Source organism: Struthio camelus, chromosome 15 (genome assembly GCF_040807025.1).
Source record: "Struthio camelus isolate bStrCam1 chromosome 15, bStrCam1.hap1, whole genome shotgun sequence".
Classification (NCBI taxonomy): Eukaryota; Metazoa; Chordata; class Aves; order Struthioniformes; family Struthionidae; genus Struthio; species Struthio camelus.
This window is the reverse complement of record NC_090956.1, coordinates 13,022,598-13,049,576: the sequence shown is the minus strand read 5'-3', so window position 1 is coordinate 13,049,576 and position 26,979 is coordinate 13,022,598. Positions and strand designations below refer to the sequence as shown.

At 37.7% G+C, this 26,979-nt stretch overlaps 1 protein-coding gene across 15 annotated transcripts in view; it reads right to left on the bottom strand.

Annotated features, from left to right (window-relative positions):
* LITAF (lipopolysaccharide induced TNF factor) overlaps positions 1-26,979 on the bottom strand; it is a 102,064-nt gene that overhangs the window by 46,774 nt on the left and 28,311 nt on the right. For 6 of the 15 annotated variants that reach the window (XM_068908853.1, XM_068908854.1, XM_068908858.1 and 3 more), the window contains 2 exons: positions 19,248-19,378; positions 18,711-18,942 (listed from right to left, as the gene is read on the bottom strand). The gene's annotated coding sequence lies outside the window, so the exon portion shown is untranslated. Of the gene's footprint in view, positions 1-18,710; positions 18,968-19,247; positions 19,379-26,979 lie in introns of all 15 variants that reach the window. The other 9 variants (XM_068908864.1, XM_068908863.1, XM_068908865.1 and 6 more) reach the window with 2 other exon arrangements.

The following is a 26,979-nucleotide window of genomic DNA, read 5'->3' as shown; positions in this document are numbered from 1 at the left end:
TATTTTGGATTCAACAGCCACACTATCTCCAATTACATGGGCAACACATGAATTCTCACATTAAAAAACATAATGCAAAATTATGTAACAAAAGAAGTAACATGGTTGTATTCCATTTTAAAGAAAGATACAGAATCTACTAGTCTGCAAGTAAAACATTAAGTCAAGCACTCACTTTAAACAATGTGGCGCTCCAGTACTGAAAGTTATTATTATTCCTTCATTTTTATTCTGTCAAGATAGTCAAGCCAAAACAGATCACAGAAATCTGTGTGACTCGTATTAATACTCATAGCTTTATTCAGGGAAATCAAATCTTCGATCTCTGCATGGGAGATGACCATGCTGTGCAACTATTTTTTCTGATAAGTTATTGGGGGGTTGTTTTAGCAGCAAATGTTGACTGCCTGAAATAACACAAAAGAAGTAGAGCTAAGAATCTTGTATCCTCTGCTGTGGGGTCAGAAACTGGTTTTCCTTTTGCCACTTCTTACCAATGAGGGGATAACAGTTAAGCACTTACTTCAAGGTATCTTAGAGTGAGGAATATGCTGCAACGCTTTGTCAAACCTGCAGGAAGCTTTTGCTCCACCACTATCTAGCACAGAATTTTAACACAGCAAATACTGCTCAGGTGGCAGCCTAAGCTGTTTTCTTTCACGTGAGAGAATGAAAAGTAATATTTACAGCAATCCTGGCTGTCCATTTGGACACAAAAGATTAAACAACAGCAGGAATGAAGATGGGTTTGCATACTCAATCCACTGCTAATTTTGCTGCCATTAGGCAACATACTGTCATTAAACTCTGACAACATGAGGGTCCACCAGGATTTAATGAGAATGAGCAACTGAAAATGCAGAGCAATACTGTGAAAAGGAGAGGAAAGAAACATTTTAAGAGATTATTTCAAAGTTTAAAAGAAAGAATTTGCTTTTTTTAATGTGGGACTCTGGAAATTTTTGCCCAAGCAATTAGAAATTTATGACTATGAGTACTTTCTACTCCAAAACTTTCCAGAATGCTTCTGGTAAAGAAGAAAGAAGGACATCCACAGAACATGCACTGTGGAAGTGCAACAAATTTCTCTCGCACATATTGTTCATTACTGTTAATGTGAGAGAGATGGTTAATTTCCCGCACTTCTCATGAAATCCACATCTGCATGTGGATTTTGGGCTAATTGTCAGGACTGGTAATTGACTCAACCCACTTGCTTTCTGCTGCTGGAGTGTATGGTATCAATTTCACACAAACTGCACAAGAATGCCAGATCATTAGCAATCATATTTAGACAATGTTTATTCAGATATAAGTGAGGGCTAGGGTAAATTCAAATTAGAGAACAAATCTGATTAGTATTCTAGTGGCATTCATTTGACAACAATTGAGAGTCTCACAGTAACCTAACACAGGCATAACATCGTATTTGTTTTTGTCTGGGGACCAATACCTTTGGAAGCCATTTTATCTTGCAATCTGATTTCCACCTAATTTTTGTTAAGATAGAAAACATTTGCTATCCTCCACATACGCTGCTTTGTTGCTAAGCATTCCACTAAGATGCAAAAGCCTTACTGTAACTGTAGGGCCACTTTTTGCCATGCTGTGTCAAGATATTATTTCTGAAGCCAGTGCACCTGGGTGGATATGATAGCTTTTAGCTCATTTGCCAAAGAAATTCTAGCTGCTTATTTTATGTTGTATTTGCTAATCACTGACTGTTCCTTTGCCACGTTTACCCATGATAGCGGATGTTGAAGAAATAATTGGGTTTTTAGGAATGAGTGCTTATATATAAAGTGATGCTCAGTTCTTTTTGTGTTATCTTTAGCAACTCTTCCGTATCACCTGCTCTTTCCTTTCCTGGTGCATGTTAATGTTTTTTTCTGTACTGTTATTAATAAAAATGCCTACTGAAGAAAAGTAAAGGCAAATGCTGAAATCCTTTAAGAAAAATTCTCTAAGAGTGAGACAGAGTATAAGATTCCACTTCAAATTATGATAACATTAACAGACTACACAAACCACCTACTTGCTCCAGAAAAGCTTCATTGAGACAGTAACAGTCAGAAAAGCCAGTCAGCAAACACGATTAAGCACAAATGAGCAGTCTGCTCTTCATCTCCAACAATCTGTTGTCAGCCAACAGATTTATGGAAATAAATGCTTTTAGCTATTGTCCCCATTGTTAAATGATCTAAAAACAGTTGGGATTTAGGTGAATACAAGTACAAAGGCCTAACTGAAGATCAGCAGTAGCTATTCAGACTGATTTGAAAATAATGCTACAAAATGCAACTATTCACCTTGGGTTTTCAGTATCACTATATAATAAAACTCTTAACTGACAATACTGGCATAGTGTATGGCTATTAAAATTTCCTGGTTATAATTCTCCGGCCATTTATAAATTAAATGCAAGAGCTGGGAATAATTCAGATATTGCTTTGAAAGCGTGCATTTTCCCACATGGGTCACAGCAGACTCTCTGTGAATGGCTAGCGACGAATGTCCCAGCTGGAGGACCAGTTCCAACCCATAGAAGGCAACAGAGCCCTAACCAGCAGATACAAGAAGGCTCTCATTTAATTACATTCAATATGGCCACATGAAACAGCAGTTCCCTGGAAGAACAGAGTGTAAATAGTGTCATCCCTTGTACCCATTTAAAAATCTGCTTCTGTTAGAATCAGTGTTGGGCCAGGCCTGTTTACACTGACTAGACTCATGCGAAGGGTGGCAGCCAGGGACAGACAACTGAGCATGTAAATACACAAGTCTGCACTGAGCCCTGCTGGTGGCCACTGCACACAGGCAGGGCCTGCACCACCAGCAGGAGGCAGTGCTTCAGAAGAAGCCAGGAGCAATGTTGCCGTCACTCAGGGCTGAGGACAGTCGGTTATGTGCTCATTCAGCCAAAGGATACATGGATTAAAATGACAGAGCTGTGAGATACTCACAGTAGTAAGTAGCAAGACAGTCTGAGGAAACTTGGAGCATAAGTCAGGCTCCTAAAGGAAGCCCCAACCAATCATGCTAGCAGTATAAATTCTCTCTTTTCACAAAACCTAACTTTAAACAAGCATAGGGACAAATTTATGCTGTTTTTACAGATATTAACTTAAATCAGATGATTCTAACTACTTCTAGACTTGAGAGCTGCAGAATATAACTTTATTGTATAATTCAGTTCCTCAACTGGTCTACGCCTGGTCTCCACTACGGAATCATAATTTGGGACAGATATCAGAGCTAAGCCAGATAGTTCATTTCACTGTGGCTTAATCTGTCTCCTCATTTACTCCCGTGCCTCCTTACAATATGTAAGAAAACACTTCTGTTTATTCCACAATCTTAATTATACAATTACCAACTTGTTTTGATATAAGCAAAGTTGACATCACAGTAGTAATAAGAACTGCAAAATAGTTGTTACATCTTGTCATAATCATACTAAAAGTTCTTCTGAACATTATCTCCTGGAAACAAGATTAGTCACATAAGTACGTCTCCAGGGACAAGAGGTTCTGCAGTCAAAGCTCTCTCTCATGGGGTAAAAATTTCAATCTTGCTAAATCATTCCAAGTTACATGTTATTCATCTTTCCTTCAACTGTAGACCAGTGAGTGCTGCCCTACAATAAGCCATTTATGATTACAGATTGAACTAATAGAAAATAAAAAAAGCAGCTGTTATTAGTCTGTGTAACAGAAATGAGACTCCTAGATTTTCTTACTATTATATTGCAATCAACTGCAAGTGAACACCATATACAACAGCCCAATTTATTTTTGCAGTCAGAGAAGACAAATTGAGCAGTAATATTAACAGGATTCTGGGTAAAAGGATTTAGGATACAGCAGACTGAATGACTGATTACCTTGAGGTGACTCTGTGTGTTGCATATGTCTGTGTGTATCTGTGTGCATGGGGTACCTAAAGAGCAAGAGAAAAGTCTCTAGACAAACAAGTTACCTGTCAAAAATGCAGCTGGAGGTGACTGAGTAGTTTCAGCCAAAAGAAAGAAAGAAAATTGGGGAAAAAATAACACAACATTTAGGTTTGTAATATCTAAGCAATGCTTTAGAAAACTTCACTAAATTAAAGTATGGAAGAGATGTTAATAAGAACAAAAACTACTGACCATCAAAGACTTTCCCCCTCAAATATTCATTTGATTTCCATAGTAAAATTAAATCATGAATATAGATTTAACGTATAACTGCTGTTCTGAAATTCAACATGCTGTTATGCTTTCTTTCCAAAGATTTTTCACAAAAATAAAAAAGGTTGCTTAGATTGCACTTGATTAAAAAATGGCAAATTTTAAAAGCTGCAACCTGATCAATGAAGACTGGTTAGCTGAACATTTAGGAGCTTTTGATATATAGTGAGTTCCTCCCAGGATATCCTTCTCCCTAACACAACTCAGTTTTGCCTGTCAGACCTAAAAAATCTAGAAGACAGTCTGGCTAGTCTCATTCAATTGAATACTGAAAATCAAGCATCTAATTTTCTGTACTGTAACACCGTTTTTTCCCCCACCTCAAGCCTGCTACCATCCCTGGTTTAGGTAAGCCTTGCTGGTTCCCAAGGTTCTGCTTTATCACAGCTGCTGCAGCAGCCAGGAGCCCTCAGCGTTGCACGGATCCTACTGCTGTGGAGGTGGTTTATGAAGAAGAGAGTAAGCAGTAACTGAACCATTCAAATTATAAAGTCACTTTGATGTGACTACCTGTTTTATTAAGAAAGCACCAGAGCTGCCAAACTTATCTTGATTACAAGATGATATGTTTTTTCTAAAACCATTCTTGGTCCTTATGTAAAAAAAGCACTGTTAGCTGCCCTCTCCTAACAGCTGCTGAAGGCAAGATGAAAAGCATTAACTTATTTTCAAATGATCTATGTATTATAGACTTATAAAAGAGAAATGAAACACTGGTCTCAAGACACTCACTTCATGTTTCTATATTAAAGGCTTCTAATATTATTCTTAATAATTTATGCATTGTACGATGTTAATATACAAACCCTTGTAGCACATGTGGAGAGCTATTAGACTAGTTACCCCGTTATAGTGATTTCATCTGTTTTGCATTTTGTGAACCACATTTTTCTGCTGAATAACAAATAGCTACAGTCAAAAAAGTAAAGTTCTCGCAGTAAAAACTTCGACCATCTGTGTGCTAAATGTGGGGGTTTACCTGCAACAGCACAGAGCAAAAACACTGAGCACTATCCTTGTGCGCAGGTGAGGCAACTGGAGCCAAAAGATTTGAAAACTGACTGCAAATTTACAAACCCAGAAGCCACTCATTCCCCGTTTTAACTTCTACAAATCACAAGACCTCACAACACTCCTTTTTATCTTTACTATCTAATCATTGTTTACATAGCTGGAAGTTAATTATATTTTAATCCATAAAATCTTCTTTTAGATGCTTGCATACATTATATCAATGAGAGACAGGTCAGAAAACAGAATAACATTTTAAAAGAATGTTTTAAAGATTTATTAGATTTATTACACCATCCCATTTAATAGGTTGCTGGATGTGAGGCAAGGCCACTTTTAGATTATTTGCTGCAGATTTTGCTTTAAAAACTCCTCAGTGTGTTGTGCAATTTACTATCCACATTACTGACTCAATGAAGCAACAAACTGTCATCTGTTCTAGTTCACATGACATTCCTTAGGGTGATGGAGTAATTGAGACGGATATAGGTGTTTGTGAACACTGGAGAAAAGTATAGCCTGAGCTGTGATTAGAATAGTATACCTTAGTGAAGCTTCATATACTATATTTGAAAGTGCATCCTTCTGCAAAGGTACTTTTAACTTTTGAAAAATTAGGATTTTTATTTCTGGAAGTTTTGGCATGCCTCAGTTTCCTCTGTGGTACACTCTGAAAGTAATCTAGTTAAGACTTTTCAGAATATTGTTTATTCACAGTACATGCGTCTGTACTCCACATATACTGAAAAACATTTCTTCCCAAGTGACTGACACGAAGGCTGAAAAATAATCCTTTCCATCACTGGATTTCTGATAGAAGGTCATTTTGACTAATTGTTTAATCCCTATATAGAGGAGGCAGATATTTGTGGGCCTGATAATCTTTGCAATAACTCCTAAAATGGTGTGCCTATACAGGAAGAAGCAACAAACTCAGAGGGCAGAATATCTGAAGAGTTCTAAAGAACTGACATCAGAACTCAGCTGTTTTTATTTTGGACACCGTGGTGACAGGGTGCTCTTGGCATTGGTGCAAGTGCCAGACAGTAAAAATATGCAGGACAGAGAAGAAAAAAATAATCAGTCTACTAGCTGAATAAATAGTCCTGCTAGAGCTTTAGGCAGTCAGCATGACTGTAGTGTATGCACTTCAACCCGTGCTTATAGGTATTGCAGACTTGAGCTAGTTCCCGTACCATTTATTATTTAATTTCAAGAATCAGATTTTAAAATAGCTGCTTTAAGATTTGTGGAAGGCAGAAAATAATTTGTTGAGTGTAGGGAGATTAGGAAAGGGTGAGGTCAAACAATTACAAGTCAAATAAAAAATTACTGCAGTCAGTTCAAGATATTTAGGAAGAGGCTATTTAAGACTATTGTTTTACCCAATCTGAAATTCGGTATTTCAAAGCACAAACACAGCATAAGAATTTTATTCAAAGGCAAATGCTGAATCTTTTTTTTTTTTTTTGGCTGGCTTTACATTTTTCTCCACAAAATAGTGGATTAAAAGAAAGAAGTAAAAATACAGTTTTATCCAAGTAGAAGATGGCCAAAATGGCATTGGTTATTTATAGATGCTATGTAACACGCTGTTTCAAAGTTCAATAAGCTAAAGCTTTCAAAGGAGATGGAGGACATAGATCCAGAAAAGTGAAGAATATCCTTTCAGCAGTTGGACATTTACAGGGTTATATGTAATTATCCCATCAGCATGTGTGCATATGCACCCATTATATGAAGAATATTGAAATACGCAGCAGGAGAGTTACTACTGGTAAGTACATATTCAATGTAGTAGTGAAAAATGATTCAAGATTATTTGATCAGCTGCATTCCTTATTCATGTAAGTAAAGCAATGCCAAAAAGCTGGTTATTCTAAGCTGGGAGTATGCATGTTATCCTACTCAGGAGGGGAAGCATAATTTCACATCCTTTGCTCATCCCTTGTGAGATATCACCATCTCTTCTCATGATGAATTCAGTTGCCACCTGGGATCCATGAAAAGCTATCAATGACTTTATCTCTCATATCAAATGAGCAATGGTTCTTCACATCAGCTGAGGAATCAGTTCCTATAAATGTACCTGTCTCAAGATGATTCCTATTTATACCTTATGAACAACAACCTAGCTATGACAGTTTAGGTGCAAAAATCTTGCTCATGGCCAACAAGTCAACATGGTTGGGTGCACCAACCACTTTTGATATCTACCCATCATTTATAAAAGTTTTGTCTGAAATCTGAAACTATACATAGGTTCACACTGATCTTGGGCAGTTAGATCTGAGGCAAAGACTATTGTCCTCTCTTCAGACTAGTCATCTGCTGTTCAAGAGTATGCATTTCCCTGTACTTCAGGTACTGATTACACTGCGCCCCAAAATAGCCTCTAAGTATTTCATATAGTTTTACACAGGCTTTCAAAGCACAGACCTATTCTTTATCTCCCTTGGCAAGTTCCAAAGTCCATTTGGGGAGCGTTTGCACCAGAAGCACCATCGTAGGTCTCATGTTCTGTCAAATTAACCTGCTAAAAGGAATACCTATCTTAATGTTCACCATTTAAAAAATTGAGGCTCCATTTAAATTAAAACGTACATTTTAAATCTTGTTAACGGAAAAATGTTGTCTAAGTCATATGCCTTGGGTTATTTTGAAAATCTATACAGAAGTGTCTTTGCTATAGGTATAATATAGCAGGCTCCATTTTTGATTTTTGTTCCACATCTGGAAAAATTAGACCTCATAAATGAAGCTTCAATTGCCTTAGCAGAATTTTTGGGACCTTTAGTAACAAATGGCCAAGTTGTTTAAAAGGATTAAGTATCCTCAGTCACACCATAAATTGCAAGTAACAAATGAAGACATGATCCCTTTAGGCACTAAATGGAAAACAGAGTGTAGGGCTGATGATATTTTCCACAGAAGGGAAACTACACAGTGATAGTACCAAAAATATATTTCAAATTTTCTGATTGGTTTAAAAGAGTCTAGACTTCTTTGTAGTATGACAAAAATAGAATATTGATTCTACTGCCTAATCCTGTCTCTGGTGCTGAACTACTGATTCCAGTACAGAGTAGTGCCAGGCAAGGTTCTGGGCACCTTCCTCAGATCAAACACTTTTTTATCAAGTTCTATGAAGCAGAAAGCGTGAATCCATTCTGCAAGCTGGGATATTTTAAGCAGTGGATGTAGAGAGGCAAGAGAATGAAAATAACTTTATTATCATAGCCCTTGAAAGGCTAAAGCGACATACAGCAGGCTTAAAAATGTTCTGTAGCTAAATTAAGAAAATTAAATCTTTTATTCCTCTGCACCTATATTTTACATAGTTTTTTGTTTTCCTTTAATTTTTTTAAGGTTAGTCTGGCAAGCAATGCATTTCACAGCAAAGCTAATTCTTTTACACTTGCAGAATTCAAACCGGCATTAAGCTGGGGACTTTTCTAGGAATCCCATGGAAAAGGCAGACTTTTTCATGTGTCATAGGGATAACGTGTCTGCATTAGACTCCATCTTGTTACCCTTCCTTTGTCCTACCCTCGACTCCCCTCTATCAAGTTTAAAGGCAGTGATAAGTGTGCTCAATCACAGCTTGATTAATAACATTTCAGATCTGTTCTTTCCTCGTATTAATGCAGATGGTATTTATAGTTCTGATCTGACCTGAAAGACTGAGAGCTATGCTTTGCAAAGAATTTGTCAGCTCTAATACGATACATCAGAAGAGAGTCTTCCTTCCCAAATGTGTAAAATTATATATTATATCTAGGTACAGCTGCTCCCTACATATGCAAGTAAATCATTTTTCTGTGAAAATATCAGCATCTGTTGAGACTGCACAACCGAAGTTCTGTTTGGAACTAGTCCAGGCAAAATAAATCTTTTCAACTGAAAGATAATATGACAACAGAGATAAATCTAAGCGTTAGGAACCAAGTGCTTCCTCTTTGGGCAGTTACAGAATTTTAGATGTTGGACAAGTACAAGTACATGTTCCCACTGGTCTGGACTTCTCAATACAAATATCCACATTTGGATTTATACATTACATGGAAAAGAGTGGAGAGGGGAAAAAAAGTTCTCTTTGAAATATTTAATTCAAAAAGGCAAAGTCATTACTATATTATCTAGAAGGTTGGATCTGAAAGTATTTTATCTTCTGAAAAACTAACAGAATTATAAACTATGCTTGAAATTTGCACTACGTATTATTGATGTGTCCTCAATAATGTACCAACTTCCAAAGGCCAGTGAATGATTATAGAGTGGTTTAATTAAAAATCTCTCCATCGATTTAAGTGCATGAAGCTCTACGTAACACGATATCTGTATTGGTATAGCCAATATGGTTTGACCTGTATCATCTCTGTATACGGCAGATGGAATGCAACCAAAAAGCACATTAGAACAACACAGCTCAATAAATATTGGATTTCTAAGACCAATCCAGTTTCATTCTTCCAGCAAGTAGTCTTAACAAAATAGAAATTTAATCGTCTCAAAAACAAATAGACTGATGCATTCTAAAGGGGAACATTTCACAAACATAAATCTGTTCCACTGAGGATCAAATCTACTGCTTTCACAACTGTTTGGAAGGTACTTTTCCTCTAATACTCCTGTTTTTTAATTCCTGCAGGCAGGACTATAATAACAAAGAGTTGATCAATATAATGCATCTGTACCAATCTGCTGGCCATTAAGGAATAAGCAAATGTTTTGGAGCTCAGAATAAGTTAGATTATTTACAGCTTAAATTATTTGGTCATAACAACACGGCCCAGTATAATGCCTGTGAAGTGAGCATTTCAGTTTGAAAACACACTAAGATGTGGAAGGAGCATCAGGAACATATTTTTTGCAGTTATTGACAGAGCAGAGTGAAAACACCTTTTACATTTCATGCTTCCATTTTGTAGATTGAGTGAAAGGACGAAACCACTAAACCTGTACTTTGCCTTTTCGCACCTTTCTTCTGAAAGTCTGAAAACAAATATACTAGTTTATTTTTAAAGAGCACTTTGCACTTTTCTAATTGCTGTATAAATAAACGCACTGGCTGATTAACACCTTACAACAGCTCCAGAAAAGGAGATCACAGCTGGACCATCTGAGTTGAAGTAAACACATATGTGGTCAGACATAAAAGTTGTTAGGGACAGAATGGGAAGCCCTGTTCTGGCTCTGTGTTAGCCAAGAGCTACGCCTTCCATATAACAGAACTGGGTTTCCTTGCCATTTATCACACTTACAACAGAGTCAAAACATCTCATTGATGCATCAAAAATAATGTTTCACAGTTATTTGTGAACAAGCCCCATTTAGGTCATAGTTCTGGAAATATTTAATAAGAGAATCACTTGATTGGATAATGTGCAGTCGAACTACTACCCATTCAAATGAAGTGACCTACTTTCACTTTTATTTCAGGGCCCAAGCTAGGATTATTATAATGTTCTAGCAACAAAGTGCTACGAGCAACAATCTTTCCCCTCTGCCAATATAGCCCTGCTTATTTTGCCAACTTGAATATTTGGGCTTTTAAAGGTCATGACTTTTATCCCAGAAGCAAACTTTGCTGCTTCTTACTTCTCAATCTCTCAGGAAATCTATTACTTCTCAAATCATTTTCAGTCTCAGTCAGCACAGTATTTGTTCTAACTGCATGTTAGAGGATGGACTGGCCATTACAGTACTGGAAAGGCTCAGATCTCTCTTTTCCGCCACAGATTCCCTGTGCAGCTCAGAACAGACCAATGCCTAAGCCTTAGCTCCTTATAAATAAAAAAAAAATTTTTTTGGTCTTAAAGGTGACTTTTTCTGCCTATACAAGAAACTTTTGGCTTCCACTTGTTTTTACAGAGAAATGGAGATGAGAGAATTCCAACTCTCTTAGGACCACCTAGATTTACAGTAATAACTGTTAATATGTACTCTGGACTGAGCCATACTTGATCTGCATAAGTAATGCTCCACTCCATCATTTTCTAGAAAAATTCCTGCTACCTACCTGTACCTACCCATCGACTGCATCAGTTAAAGTATCTTCATAAAGATTCAGCCATTAACTGATCAAGATTCATTTGAGACTGGTAGCTTTAGCAGATGCAGATACATTATTCCTTAAGGACTTCTTGAATGAAGCCAGATTCATCCCTAGTATTATTCCACTGTCTTTACTGAAACCACAATTTAGGTTAAAGTTTAGCTGAACTGAAAAGCATACTCCTAACAAGAACTGAAGAAAAATGTTCAGAATTTATACTGGCTCAAAAACACATGGTATGAAGGTTCACATTATGAGGAAGTTTCGTATCTCCTGTCTGATTTGGATAAGAATGGGCAATTACTAGATTTACAGAACCTTCTTCATCAAGTAAGCATGGAAATTAGCTGTCTTGTCACTTTTACCTCTATTAAATGTTATATAAAAATTAGATGAGTTAAGATAGCTAAAATATTAATTAAAACTTTTGAATATCCAGGGAACTTGTGCTTAGGAAAAGTTTTGCAAGTAGAATTAAATAGTATCTAATCTAGGTAATCCAACCTCAGATCCTTATAATACTTTGCTTTTAGGGCATTTTGAGAACAGAATTTGTTAAAAGAGTGCAGCAGTGAACCCCTCATTACCATATTTTCATGTAGAAAAACAGTGTCCAGAGAAATATTAATTTCTTGGAAGACTTAGACCAGAAATCAAGCACAGATATTCTGAGATCTACCGGATTTTTTTTAGCCAGCACATTCCTGCTCATAATTTCATAGTTGTAAAATTTTTTTTCTGATGACAGTGTGCCCATTGCAAAGCAGCAGCTTTTCCTAGGGCAGAACAGCCTCACCTGAAGATTTTTTTTTGCTGGTAAATAAGTTAACATACACTTTCCTTAATAATCCCTGCACACCAACACTAATGCTTGGATACTCAAAGCCTAAACGCTGCCCTTACTCCCTTACTCCCTCCAAGCACTGTTTCAGCCTCAGAAGAAACTGCATATGCATCAATAAAAGAATGAAACTGATTAATGCCATGTAGGGGAATTTGTAGATTTTTCCCCTCTAACAATTCATACCTTTTCTGCGCACACTGTGACTTGCACACACTGATTTTTTTTCTGTGCAATCAATTTCATTTTAAATTGCTTCTAGTAATTATTTTGTTGCTATAGGAGCTTCCAAGGTTGCACTGTGCTATACTCGTGTGCAGTTCATCTGACTGCTTATTCAGCTTCTCCTGTTAAGCCCATGACATTGAAATCACCTCAGTTCAAATGTTTTTATTTCACTTACTTCCTTTGTCTTACCCTTGAATACAGGCACTATAAAAGCTTCCCATGCATGGTGGTCTTACTACATTCTGGACCTTTCCTGGCTTATTTTCGAGCTTTTCTTTGCCTCTGTTTTTCCCGGTATAGATTAGGGAATCATTTCACACTTAATCATCTTTTCCTGGCTTTCTTAAATTGTATTCAAACTCAGCTTCTATTTTTTTTTCTTTCCCTCTAGAGAATTTGTCTTAATTGTAAAATAAATAAATAAATAAACGGAAAAACCCTAAGAACTTTATTTTCTTTGAAACCACTACATCATCTGGATGAAAAGGGTGAAAAAGTTCAGAAGATATTGGGATGATGAGGCGGGGGAGCATAGATAAATGCATACAGTGTGATTGCATGAGGATTGTTTTCACAAAAAAATGGGTTAAAATTCCTTGATATTTCGTTGTTTGAAGTGAGAGAAACACGTAGCCAGAGCAGGAAATCTATAATTCCCATACCTTTCACCAGTACAGCTGAGTTCTGTTCTGCCATTACTTTTCTAGAACTGAGCAGAAAAGCTTATTTAGAGAAATTAATATTTCTTCTCAGCCATTTGGAATTGTATCATCTTTTGCAAAAGTTATTGACCAACCAAAGCAACAAAGGGGAACATTTTCATGGTACTAGTCCACCTTTTCTACCCTGACACTGTAGGAGATCAAAGTACGTGGGGAACAAAACTTCAGAGCCAAAAGCTACCCTGAGGATAGAGAAACTATGTTTCTTCTAAAAGAAAGTGGTACAAAACCCTATAAAAACATGCTTGTGGTTAATTGTCATGGTATTCAGAACAAATGTGACATTTTCCATCATAATCAAACATCAGTATTGTTACAGATAGGACCTGGAGAGCTTATGCATATAAAAAGAAAAAATTGCACTTATTTGTTTCAGGTTTAGGATGGGCCATTCAAATTCAAATTTAGTAGACAAAGGAAATTAATGTATCTCTGAAGAGGTTAGGAAAGATGAAAGGAGCCTTGCCTTACCCTAACTTAGAAGTCTTATCCAAGGCTTGCATTCTGTCTTCAGGAGAATCCCTTGGTAAGAGCTACATATTGGATATGTACATGTCAGGTAAAATGATGTGAAAAGGAATACAGTGAAAATGAAATGAACTTTTCACTACAGTAAAGCTACCACTGCATTTAAAGATACTTGAGGCCTGTATCTAAACCATTGCTATATTCAGGTCAATGTTAGATTTGCTTCAAGGAATTTCTTCAAAGACAGGATAAAGCCCTAAAAAATCTTCCTTCTATGAGTTTTCATGCCTGTAAATGAGGCCTTTACATGTTACTTCATTTGCAAGTGGGGATCCAGAATCTTTAGAAGACCATCACCTCAGTTAATCAAACAAGGTTGTCTTATTACCTCAAAAATGATTTTCCTGTAGATTCTGTTATCTCCAGGTGTGTTTTAGACATAAGTAAGCCTGCATTGGCTAAAAAACATATACAAAAATGTTAATGAGATGGAAATAATCACCCCACTCCTGTCCAAAGGAATGAGGAAAATAAAGTCCAGAAATCAAATTTCAGGAAAAAAAATCTTATTAATAAGAAAAATGGCTTTCATCATATGTACAAAGGTCTGCCTGTACTTTCATAATACACAATCCATTAAGGAAGACAGAATGCTTTCAAGGAAGCTAGAAGTCTTTTCAAATTTTTGCTGCATTTTTCTTAAGTTAAAAGAAGTAGACCAGATTCTGTCACCCAGCTGCACCACTGACTTGAATGGATCTGCAGAGGTGGTATGTGCAAAACCCTGTCATAACAAGTCTCTTGTAATCAGACTGTGGATGCTATTATGACCTGCTTTATATAAACCCAAATCAATTATGCTTTTTACCATTTTAAAGATACACGCATGTCATTATACTTATGACTCAACTGAAAGGGCAAACATTAGCAGTAATAGGCGTCTGCTTTGCCTGATTTCCTTGCTTTTCAACACTAGTTTAATTTAGATTCTGTCTCTACATGCTAAAGCACGAATTACCTTGCCTTGTTTAAGCAATGAGAACTGGTGCTTCAGCCTCTCATACTACTTGCTTCCTTCAGCAAATCTGTGCTCTAATAGTTTTTAATCTAATCAGTCAAAAACTGCTTCTAAGACCCTTTTCTGACTTGCAACGTTTACCACATTGTTCCCTCTACTGCTTCTCTTAACGGCATTGGACCCACATTCTCCAAAACCTTTCCTAATCTATTCCTACCTTATTCTCAGCTTATGTGCTCAAGTTATAAGCTCCTACTTCGGATGCACCAATTGTTCACCTTCAGCTGTGCCACAAACCTCATTGTTCACCTCTGTAGCCTGGTGTTCTCCTTTCTTTTGTCCCTCATGAACAAGAAGGATTCATTGTAAATTTATGCAATGGGATATCCTCAAATATTTACTTAAAATTCTACCTTGCCTTTAAAAAACATCCAATCGACCTAATACAGTTGCTGCTGTTGTGTTCAACTCAATGCCTATTATGCTGATTTTCCTCTCCTGGTTATCCTCTGCTGTCTCCTGTCTTAAAGCAGAAGTTTGAGGCAGCCACGGGTTTGTCTGGACAGTACCCAGGATCCCTGACTGAACCTTTTGAAGTCACCAGAAAACCAATAAATCCCAAGCAATGGTACGACTGGCTGGTGAATGTGTACCAGCTAAGGACAGCCATATTCTCTTTCTTCCCAAAAGAGAAAGATCTGTATTATTAATATTCAGTTCCAGAAAAAGTTTCCTGATACGCATTATCTGTTGTTAATAAAACAATCTTTTTTCCACCTAAACAAAATCTGCCTTTTAATTCAATCCCCAATATTTTTGCTTAACTTTTTTGAAGAAATAATTCAAGCATTTCTAATAATTCTGTGCATAATTAAAGCCTTAAGTACATAATACAGAGATAACCGTGAAACAAAAGATCGTGCTATAATAAGACCAGTTGAAGTACTTGTCCTGTTCAAACAAAAGCATTGTGACTCAAGGAAATTCATAGCAAGCACTCACATCATAAAATCCATTTCGTGATACTGAAAGCTTCTGCAGCCTTCTGTTATATGACCATTTTCTGTTATTTTCCCCATTTATAAGATCTTTCTCTAAGCTGTCTTAACAAACCACAGACTACTGGGAAAGAGGATGATGACAAAAGCCCTGTGTGAAACCTTTCGTATATCATTTACTGTGACAGAGTAACTCTGTTATTACCTCTTGGTACAGAACAAACGAATATCCAATTAAACAAGGCCTGATTTGAATGGAATCTCAAACCAGTTGCTCTTCCGCCCCAATGACTAAGTCTAGAAAGAGCTGATGATGTTTGGGTTCTTGTTCAAGCCTGCAAATTGGGCACATGAACATATATTTCAGTTTCAAAGAGGGAGCCAAAACAGGTAAATTACCTTCTTGTGATATTTCAAAACAGCTACTTAATTGGAGCTCGATTTCTAATAGCTCTGTATGTGTCTATATGTCTTGTATTTATGACACCTTGTTGAACTTAAATTTGTTTCCTCACATTTCTGACTTATTAAGCAAGTACTCTCTCTTGATAAACTTTGAAGTATGTCTCACAGCAAATCAGAAGAAATATCACTGTCATTCTAAATTTCCATCATGTAAAAGAACTTGTAGTAAATAATCCATTTCTGTAGATGAAGATCAGAAAAATGTAAAGAAGAGGCAATTGTAGAATTTCAAATGGAAGCTTATGTAAGGAAAATCGTGCATGAAAGAATGGGCCAAATTAGATTTTGTGCACTCCTGAATCACTCAGTTTCTGTAACTATATTTAAAAATGATATAATACCGGGAAAAAGTTTGAGCCACCAAAGAACTTGGCTTGTATTCTGAAACTTTCAGAAGAAAATATACGCTCATAAATAACATAAGGAGTGCAAGAGCAAAGGTCTATATCACCCTGATCATCTTGTACATAGCGCAAAGGATTAGAGAGGACAAAAGATCCTCAGCCTTTACTCACGCACTAGTCTAGACTATCTTTTGGCCCTGCAACAATCGGGGAAGTCTTGTACTAGCGTCAGGAGAATGCTCTAGCGTGATACTGAACGAGTAGGATCAACATATATTGTATTCTCTAAAAGGTTATCCCTGTGCTCAGTGTTGCAAACGTCTCTGGGATCTATTTTATGCTAGCAGCCCATTCTTACATTTTGCACAACAAAACTACCAAGCCATCTTAAGAGGCACAATGCAAAATGTCTTTCTGTTGTAGCCCATAAATTCCAGGTAGTTTCTGGCATGTCTGAGGCTGCTGAGAAGAATAATATTTTTAGGATAAGTCTAACAAACTGAGAAGCTTTGTGTTATAAAAACTATCATCCTTGATGCTAGTCTTTGCAGTGTCAAGGAGAGGGTAGGAAAGGGGGAACTGATCTATTAAAAGAAGACCATCCGGTATTCAAAGTACAGTGCTTGCTCCATGAGTAAACAGAAGCATTTACTCTGAGGCTCTTAGTGTCATTGCACTCTTCATGAGCAGTAATGCCCCACTAGCTGGAGGAAGGAAAAGATTCCCCCTGAGAGTAAATGGATTCAACCTGTGCTATTTTTATTCATCTATGGCAGGAAGGATGGTTTCTTGGACAGAACATCATTTGCTGTCAAGGTCACTGGAGCTACCTGTTTGGAATGAGAGGTGCTTTAGATAAGAAAAAGATAATTAATGTGGAAATGGAAAAAAGCAGCATGCTGCATTCTAACTACACCTGTTGACTTATTTGGATTCAAGATGAGGTGCCTTTTAGGTTTTGGGCTTTTTTCTGTTTCACTGATGCTATAATTTTTCCTCCTTAAGTTATGTACAGACTAGCACAACTTTATTTGCAGAAATGTGCAGGTTTTAGAGAAACAGTTTTGCTAAGAAATTAGTGTACGCTATTCATTATTACTAGCTATGTGGCAAAGCGTGCAACACTGGGTCATTTGCTACTGCAAAATGCTGAAGCTAGCAACCACTAATTCCCTGTTGTGTGTTGGGAAGCCAGACTCATGCTGTAGTTTTTGTTTGCTTCTGGTTTCAGAGATTTGATGATTATTTATATAATTGTTTTTAGCTTATAAAACTTTGATTCCAAAATTAAATAACTAAAAAGTTCCTATTCCTGCAAATACTATCAAGGATAGCATTTACAGACCCTAAATTATGCTTTAGAGGTCTTACCCAGGATTAACACTTTACTGACTTGATAACTTATGCAAAAATACACTCATTGTGAAATTCTACCTGACAATAATAACGATATTTCTCAGTGCCTAGAATTTATACCTTTGAAATGGTATTTCCCAAATGCCTAGATATATGTATGTATATTTATGAAAAGACATGGAGGATAAATAAATATAAGCAATCTGGATATATGACTGCAATGTGGCTATATGCACGAGTCTCTGGTGGCAGCATTATTTATAGAGAAGCAAAAATTGATTACTTCATCTGATTGCAGGAGGGCAAATAAATCTTCACCTCTCGCTGTCATGTATTGGGAATTTATCCTCTATACGATCGAAGGTCTATTTAATACATATCTTCCAAGAACCTTTTAAATTTTATTTCACTACTCAGGCTTCTTTTGCTTTACCAGAAGAACTTTTCTGTGGCTGTGATTTTGTGAAAACAGTTCTTAATGAGCCCAGTCTAAATCTTTGGAAATGGAAACAAAGACAAGCATGATGTAAGAGTATAAAAGTCTTGCGGCACGTTTCTGCATCAGGAGGGCTAAATCCCAGCTGGAGCCAAAAATAAATAATAATGAGTGCCATAAAGCATAAAATGGATACAGAAAAGCCCAAAATATTCAATGTCTTCTTTGCCTCAGCCTTCCTAGGTGATGCCTGACTCCAGACTGCTGCACAAATCAGCATCGTTTGAAAAGAGGGGACAGCAAATAGTGGGAGAATAACAGGTTAGGGGTTATTGAGAGGCTGGGCGTGTTCAAAGTTGAGAGCACTAAAAGACGGTGAAGGTTGTTGACATGATTGCAAGGTTATACAAAATTGTAGCAATTTTGTATAACCTGCTGTAGCAATCTCAGAAGAGCTCCCTGATGACTGGAAAAAAAGGCTAACTTAAAACTCATCTTTAAGAAAGGCAAAAGGAGGCACAGTTTAGTAAGCCTTACCTCAGTCACTGGAAAGTTCATGGAGCATATTCTTCTGTAATCCATTTCTGAATGTGGGAAGGACAAGAAGGTAATCTGGAACAATCAACCTGTATTGACCAAGGGCTTGACCAGCCTGATTGTCTTCTGTGGTGAAATCAGTGGCTGTGTGGGTAAGCAAAAGCAGTGGTTGTCTTCAGTGAGGCTTTTGACTCTCTCACAACATTCTCATTCACGAGGTGAAGAAACTGGGCTGAAGAAAGAGATAGATTGATTTTCTGAAAAAATAATTAGTGATACTCATTGATAAGGCTCCTCGTTATCAAACCAAGGCAGTTTAGTTTCACCCTTCAGAAGATCTTAGGTAATGTTTAAGAAGTATAGTTTTGACGTTTGGATAAAAAAGTACCTTCCGCCTATGCTGTCCATCCATCTCACTTCATAATCTTAAAAAGAAATCTAAAAGCTACTACTGCCTTTAGTATCAGGCAGAGAGTAGTCTCGAGTTCACCAGCCCATGGCTGAAATCAAGTAGAAATATTATAAAGGTTGCCTTACCTTTGTGTCTTTAAGTACTCCTCTGCTTTACGTATAGAACGAATTAGGTATACTGCAGTAATCTGTGCTAACTTGTTTCCAGGTTTGCTTGCTGGATTTTATTTGTTTTCATCTTGCTGAACTGGTAAAATCTGCAAGACATTAAACAGCAAAGAGACCATTTACAGCTCTCCTGTTGCTTACCATAACTCGACACTGACTCTATATATGAGTGAAAAACAAATTACATATAAGCCAGTTCTGTTGTTTTGCTTCAGTCTGGTGTGGATGAGTTTGGGTGGCAGGTATTAAAATAATGAATCCAGTGCATTTTTGGTGTCATTCCATTGTGTCAGTGGAGCACAGTCAGAATGAACATACTCCAGTTTGTACTCCAAGTCAAACCAAAAATGTAGCCATCTTTCTTCCCCATCATGATTATGTAAAGCAGTACAGACCACATTAGATATTAAATTCATATCTCCTGCTAGGCCAAGACATCTCAAGACTGAGATGCATGAATAATTGAAAGTGTAGTTTCATTTCTGGCCTATACTTAAGATAACTTCAAGATCTATTATGTTCCTAAGAATTAACAGAATCATCTCTCTCCTAAGATAAGGTGATCCGTTTTAACGACTAGTCACATTTTTGGGTTCACCTGAGCACACTCCTCCCTCTTAGCGTATGTTTAGATGCAAGTCTATATTTCACTATGAACAATTACCCTTTAACTGCTCAAAGAAAGAGTGCTGCTTTTAGGAAAGTTCCTTGCCAGATAGAATAATAAAAAGGATCCTGAGCTGCAAGCTCAGTTTATGCTATCTGTTCAGCTGCACAGAAGCTGCTGATTTTAGCAGCAATTTTGGCTCATCTCATCTACTTGATAGAAACTAGGAGACAAGCAAGGTACACGAGCAAAGGTGTGCGCGTTTGCTTTAAGTTGCCAAAAACAACCTGTTGTTTTTCAGGTCCTTTTCTGCTACTGATCTTGCATGGCTTTATTCACTATAGGAAAGGCACTCTCTACAAGAACGTGATCCAGGGTTTTGCCTCTCTCCTTTATCCTACTATTTCAAAGGTAGACTCTTTGTTTTACATCACTGTTTAAATACTACCCATATATCCCTACTGAATTCTTCTATCTTTCTTTTGTGATGCTTGTTTAAATTACCTTCAGGGTGCCTTTTTCTTTCCTTTTTTTTTTTTTTTAAACTAAGACATCCTCTGTAGCAATTTCAATGCTGCCGTCATTCTATTAGTTTTATTACCTTCACTTCAAAATTAGATATCTCGAATTTGCTGATTTCACAAAAGGGCAGTTGAACTTGATGGCAAAATCTTCTAATAAAATGAATCATTAAAACAACACCAACAAAAACTTGTACAGAACTGCGTGATTGGAAATTTGTGTTGGAAATTCAATAGACATTATTCTTTCTTGTTATCCATAAAAATAAGAATCTCTATAAATCACTTGTTAATCTGATCCCTACCATGGAACAAAGCAGTTAGCATGTGCTCATATTTGTCATTTAAAAAGCAGAAATCCTCCGGGTCCTCCTAACTTCATCGATAACTTTGCTAGCAGTACTAGAGAAAAACAAATTATTTTTTCAATTGAGCATCCTTAGATATGTAACCATCTCTTCTGCATAATTACTAGAATGTAATGATTTGGCTTCTGTCGTTTTGGATTACTATATTTACTGCATCTGAAGTTGACAGGAAACAAACACATACAGCAGATTCTGTAGAAAAAGCTACTGCTTAGCAGGTCAAGCTTCATTTTGTATGGGTCAGATTTAGATGCCTTTATATTTGTTCTCAGTTCCATAAGACACTTTCTGTCCTCTTAAAGCCAGCAGAGCCAACGTTTTTCATACCTAAGGGCTAGAAAAACAGAGAGTAGAGCACCTCTTGCTTGAGACTTTCAGCTGAGGGAACAACCCCTTAGAAGAGAGCACTGTTTTAAACCATGTTGCAAGATTTGGATTTTTTCTCTTACGTAAATACTTTTTTCCAATAACTGAAAATAAGAATCCATGCAAACCACGGGGGCATGGTAGAACCTTAACCTAAGACAGCTGAAGAGAAAAATTTGCCCACCATGATGACTGCTTTCACTACTAAAAAGCAACTATGCTGAAGAAAGCTAGCCAAAAATCCTTCAGCTTTCCATCCCATAAATGACTTGATCTGATCTCTTTTTTATGGGCATTAATGGCAGTCTTGTGGAAACCTACTGGGACCATTATTCCTTGCTGTACTGCATTCTCCTAAAAGATCATAGCAAGGGTAATCAAAAATAAGTGTTTGCAGGAGGCATGCTGGACTGGATATAGGCTGCTTGCTTACACAGGAGATAATTTAATCATTCTCTATATAAAGTCACTATTTAATATGACAAAATTCTGAACGAGAGCCAAAGCAAAAGCTCTGTGAAAACAAGATGACTACAGCGAATGATATGATCTTTCTAGCACCGCCCATTAACATTTGCCAAAACACTAGAGTTTACAGAAAGTATCCCAGATTTTTTTTCAGAAGTGCTGGCCTTGGGAGGCAAACATACTTGATTCTGTTATCCATGCTTCAAAATGAAAGGGATTATTTGATAAATATACTAGAAAAGTGCTTTACTGAAACTTTCAGTGAATAGTAAAAATATACTGTTTCTCACTGGACTGTCAAATATAATCCCTTGAGTCCATTATTTCTTACTGTACTGCATTGTTCTAAAAGAGCAGAGTAAGTAAGATTATTCAAAATTACGTGTTTCCAGTGGACATACTAACTGGAGATAAGCTGCTTGCTTACACAGTGCTAGGTATGGAGCGCTGAGCTGCTACTGAAGTAAAACACTTCTTGCAACTGTGAGAGTGGGTGAAAAAAAAGAGATGCACAAGAAGCAACTGTCACAAATTGCAGTAAAGGAAATTTCTGTTAAATATGAGGAAACAATTCTTCATAGTGATGGCAGTCAAACACTGGAACATGTCTCTCAGTGAGGCTGTGGAATCTCCAACCTTGAAGATGCTCAAAACTCAACTGAACAAGACCTTGAGCAACCTGACTGAATCTTGAAAATAGCTCTGCTTTCAGTAGTGGCCTGGACTAGAGATCTGCAAAGGTCCCTTCCAGCTGAAATTATTTTATGATTCTATGTCTCCACTGTTAATGAGTAACTGAACCACTTCCTGTATTTGATTTATGACAGTCTTTAATACCTCCTAGAATGAAATTTGTCTGTCTTTGTAATCACCTCAAATTGTCCATTCACTCAGACAACAATAGACGACAGATCCATCTTCCTTTTCTGCCATTCTGTCGCCAGTTAGATGTTTCCCATGTTGCGTATTGTCTCCCAGATATTCTTATGTATAGAGCTTTGCACTTATTGAACTTGATTGCACTATTGACCTTTCCTCCAGTCTTAAAGCATGATTTTAAATCCTAATCCCATGCCACATCGTTCCTGCAACCCCTCAAAGAACATTATCCCCAAATATATATATACACAAATATATATTCTATTGCTTCTTCCTTTAATATTAGTGGAAGTGTCAAATTTCTCTGTCCCCCTCTCCCCGCGTCAGTTCTGATCTGCCTTAGAAGTGTCCTTAACACATAGATAAGCAGAATGAGACAGTGACCAAAGTTCCAGTTTCATCTTAAACACTGCTACAATGTCAGTCAGAGAAAATAATAATTACAAAAAAAAAAAAAACAAGGCTGATGGCCTTAGTAAACAACGTGGCTAAAATACTGTGACAGATATCTTGATTTCTCCCATTTCACATGGCACAAGTGAACAGGAGCTGAATTCATTTTACAGCAATAACAGAGATAAGGTTATCTCAAGAAAAGTGAATATATATTGACAGTGAGAGGGGCTATGCACACATACTGAACAAGCACTCAAGTATCACAAACCCTGCATTTGCACAAGCGCTGTCTCTGCTGCCTCCAGGGAGACCACATCAGGGATATAATAATATAATTTAGTCTATTTGTCTGTCTAGTCTGTACATTGTTTGCTGACATCACTGACAAGGGTGGCAACTAGTGCTAACCTTTCTTTTTTTCTGGACCTAATTTGTTTACATTCAGCGCCCTTAACTGAAGAAACTGCATCTTCCACAGTAACAGGGTGCTGTGCGGGTACCCCGTTCCGTAGCTGCTGAGCTCCCTGGCTAAAAGCACTTATTTGCATTGTTCATACGTGCTCAGTTTGAAGCCAGTGCTGCGGCATTTTCCTTTAGACCATTTCAAAAGAAGCTGGCTGTCAGACTCAGAATTGAGCTGCCGGAAAACTCCCTGTGCCTTGCGCTCTCAATAATTGTTCTGAAAATGCCACTATGTGCACAGTTGCTCAAGCAAATGATGACACTTTCCCACTGCTTGGCTTACAGAGAGGGAAGATATTGCTAATAAATTCCTCTCCCTTCTCAACTTTTTTGTAATATGAATTTTTATTTTCTTCTTCTACAGGACCAAACACCCGACTTTGCAGGGTCTGGATGACCACTCATTTGGTCAGTGAAAGATGGTAGCTAAACTGGGGTTATAACACAGTAACCAAAATAATGTTGCAATCATACAGATCAGATAGTGATTTTCAAGCAATTTTTCCTTGCCTTTCATTCTCCAAACGCCTTAGTGCCACAAAATGATTAGAAGGTAGCAACTGCAGGTGTTTTATGTGGCAGGGGAAACAAGAAGACAAAGAATTCTTCTCATGAATAAGTTACTAGAGGGGGAGTCAAGATTAAAACAGAAAGGGGTGGAAGGCTGGCCTGTCAGAAGGGTTCAGACAAAAGAGAGCAGGAGCGGAAGAAGGAATGAGAAAAGCTTCTCAACCTACCGAGACAACATTGCTAGACCCCAGTTTACAACTTGAGAAAGAGTGAATGCTACACAGCTTTATCTCAAGTATTTCCCTTCAGATAAACACTTCTGTTTTTCAACAGTTACCCCTGCACTGAAGCAGGAGCTGAGATGCCCCATTCTGGGCCATCTCTACAGAGAATGCTGTAGGATTATTCAGAATTCCATCACAAAACATGAAAATGCCAAGATTTCCCCGCAGCACCGCAGCCTGCCCGCTGCCCTTGCAACTGAGAGCTTCCGCAGGGCAGAGGGCACGAGGAATCAGCTCCAGCGAGACACGATGTTTAATCAGCCCTAGAAACGCTCAGGGCTTCCAAAGCTCATACTGACCGAAAAGGAAGGCAGCATTGCAATAAGCAGTGATTGCTGCTAGCCTCCGGCAAGGCAAGTATATCCTAACGGGGGCTTCAGCAGGATTGCTTGTCAGTGGCCTGCGGTGAAAAACCTACGTCATCATCCTACCTAACAAGCAGTCACTATCTGTCTCTTGAATTTAGCAGTAGAGAGGCTTGTTTTTCACTTTTTAAAATGGTGAGCTTTCACATCCTGTGCTAGCAATCACTTTTTTTCTTAACAGCTAGCTTTTAAAAAATAAATAAAAAGGGTTCAGCCTTGACAACTTACCACAATATACGAAGGGTGAAAATGTCTCTGCTTGAACAATCCCTTTCATTGACTGTCAAGCTAGTCATTTGAAACTCTTGCAGCTTACATTACCTTAGTGAACTTAATCATTTTGGCATAGCTAATTCTTCTGGGAATAGGAAATAAGATCTGACAGCCATCAAAACCACCAGGATAGCTGTACTGCCAGTAAAGGACAGAAAAAACAGCTCTGCTCGTTGCAGAAGTCTCTGACATTGTGCGATAACATACAGCGCTGCGACAATACACCCCCAGCCCCTTGTCTGGTTGAGTTGCATAGCTATTCACTAAATTATCATTCCCCTAACTGCCATATCCCACTTCAGAGCCTCGGGAAGAATTTGATCACTGTCTATGTCCACTAGGGGCTCAAAATCAGTGAAAATGCAAAAGCAAATACTGAAAAATAAAAGGGCAAGTTGGCTAAGGCTGACTCAGATACAGGAAAGGATATGCTAATCCTTCCTTAGGAACTGTCAACGTATCTCCCTTTCTGCCAGCAGCAACATTTTAGGCCCTTCTTCAAAAGGATGCTCTGAGTATGAAAATCCTCATGCTAATATCAATTTCTATGACAATTTCTATGGAATTTTAAAGCTATACAACTAGCTTCTGCACATCCTTGGGGCAGGAAAAGAAACCAGCTAGTTTGACTAGTGCCAAAATACAGGGATGAACAGCTAGGGCTGCCACGCCGTCCTCAAAAGGTACCAGGTAAAGAAAATACGCAGGGAGAGGCTAGTGGATGCTTTCTCTTTTCAGAAAAGCTGGTAGAGAACAAATTTTCTGTTCCTGCACGTGATTTCCTTCACCTGATAGATAATAAAACTTTAATTTAAGGAGCATCTGTACGTGTACTCAGTTCATGCTATGTACTCTCTTCCCAGCGCCCATTTATGCACACAGTTAACCAGGGCAGCCATGCGTCATTGCGGGTGATCCAGGGCTACATGACTTAACACAGCTGAGTAGGGAACAGCCTAGAGAAAATCATCAAGTAATTCCAGCTGCTCATGTTTTAATATTTCAAAGGAAAATCCCAGGACTGTGTTATTGCTGCAATGGTTAAACTTCTCATTCTTTTCACAGGGAACTTTAAGTGCCAGTTCAGGCACCTCTACTCCAGCAGCATTTATGTCAGCATTTCTATTTAAATATCTTCCTATTTTAGAGGTTTTATAACTCACCTTCCTATAAAAATATACTTCATATTCAGAAAGCAGTCTTCTTTTCTTGGCATTACTTACAAATTACAGGGTTTATTCTAACCCAACTCCACATTAGTTCAGGCAAAAGCAGAAGGTCTTGGCATTGCCTATGGTAATGGCACTGGCATTGAATGCCAACAGCATTGAAACAACATCAGTTGCATAGAGAGTTAAAAACAGGAAAAGAGGAATGAAAAGGAAAGTAACATCAAATTCGGATGGAACAGGTATAGAAAGCAAGGAAAGTAAGGAAAATAGTTAACAAATGAAATGTGGTTCTCCACATCTTCAAAAGTGTTTTTGCAGTCATTAGTTGAACAGTATTCCTTTGCAACAGATTGTTATCCTTGTAGGCAGAAGGGGTAAAGGACTTTCTTTGTGTTAGGAGCAGTGTGAGACATCCAGCATTTTATTGGCAAAGTAGTTGGTTCCTGAGCCCTCAAGATCTTGTATTAAAAGTTTACATAGAGCTCAGGGCGAACTGAAAATGAAGGAGACTTTCAACCAAGAGCCTGCACTGTGTCTTCCTGTCTGAAGGACAATTAGTCTTCAAACTTCAGCTTTGCATCTGTGCTATAGATTTAAAACTACTGACTGTCTGTTATGTTTACAGGTGGCTGAGGATGCCCTAACAAAAACTAATCATTTTATGGAACCCAAAATAATGTAACCTATGGATTAATATGCTTTTTAGTGGGCTAGAAGAGGAATAAAGAGCTTTCAAAATCCACGGCCCTACAGAAACATGACTAAATGAGAGTGTTTGAGGCTTCCAGATGTACTTATCTGGCACTAAGAAGCCCTGTGGGTTTGGTTGTGTAGCTGCCTGTACACAAAGTTGCCAAACTGGCTTGTTTCAAGAAGTTTCCTAAAGCATGACACAGAGCTGAAGTGTATTAAGTAAATGAATTAAACATGAACAACAATAAAATCTACTGCTACTGCCAAAGGACTCTGTTGAGATCTCATAAAGTAAGAAAGAGAAGTCTAGGCCTAGAATCAATGGA